The following is a 932-nucleotide window of genomic DNA, read 5'->3' as shown; positions in this document are numbered from 1 at the left end:
TATGTGGAAAGACTGGTCATGGTAATAAATTCTTAGTAAATTCTTGATGCTTTTCTTTCGTCTAAAACGTAACCTTGTTTATATTCTGATAACAGCTCTGTAGAAGGAGGCTTTCATAGAAGACTTGAAAGCAAGAAGACTTTAAAGCAAAAGTAACTGATAAGTCATAATTAGGTACTACTGATTTAAGTCTCATACATTTTTTCAGAAACTCTGGATCATATTAATCTTTGTATTAAAATGGAGATTAAAATTAGTGGGTCACTAAAAGTTTTGTTTTATTAAAATTTTCGCCAATTCCGTAAATCCCAGAGTGGAGGCTACGGAGCTAAGAGTATTTTAAATTGAAGGATGCGTAACGAGCCAAGGTTTTATAAATATAAAATATTTCGGTTACTCTTGGATTTGTTATTCAATTTCAAATTTCAATAGGGCATAACTTGTCCTGAATTAAATCAAGGAGGTGAATAATTAAATCAAGAAGGTGAATAATTAAAGACTCTTGCTTCCTCAGTACCTTGCATATTCAATCTTAAACTCAACTTTAAAATATTGGATGGTATGACCTCATTTAGATTAAAGAGGAATGTACGGGAGTGTTGATGGAAAAACATCAAATTGTCTAAATTTGGATTTTGATTTATTAGTACTTTTACATCATGAGACTGAGCTGAAAAAATTGGCCTGCCGGCGCAAAAGCCTGATACTGAAGTTACATACCTAAAATCTGCGACAAATTCTAAGAAGGTAGCAGACACGTAACAGTCCTCAAATTCTATATTTATATGGTCGGGTGAATTAATAGGTTTCACAATTACATTAGAGAAACGAAGCACAACTTTTCTTCATAGCGCCTCAGTGTCGTGGTCGGCTTGGTCTTGGCCTACCAGCTCGGTAGCCGCGAGTTCGATTCTCGGCCATCCCATTGAGGA

General features: G+C 35.0%; 1 long non-coding RNA gene across 1 annotated transcript in view; it reads left to right on the top strand.

Annotated features, from left to right (window-relative positions):
• The window catches only part of LOC135216348 (uncharacterized), a 1,129-nt gene extending 1,086 nt beyond the window's left edge, over positions 1-43 (top strand). Inside the window, exon 3 of the long non-coding RNA XR_010314862.1 lies at positions 1-43. This exon is cut by the window's left edge and continues 190 nt beyond it. This is a non-coding gene — a long non-coding RNA (uncharacterized LOC135216348).
• The last annotated feature ends 889 nt before the right edge of the window (positions 44-932 follow it).

The sequence above is a fragment of the Macrobrachium nipponense genome, chromosome 6, assembly GCF_015104395.2.
Source record: "Macrobrachium nipponense isolate FS-2020 chromosome 6, ASM1510439v2, whole genome shotgun sequence".
NCBI lineage: Eukaryota > Metazoa > Arthropoda > Malacostraca > Decapoda > Palaemonidae > Macrobrachium > Macrobrachium nipponense.
This window is presented reverse-complemented; position numbering and strand designations above follow the sequence as displayed.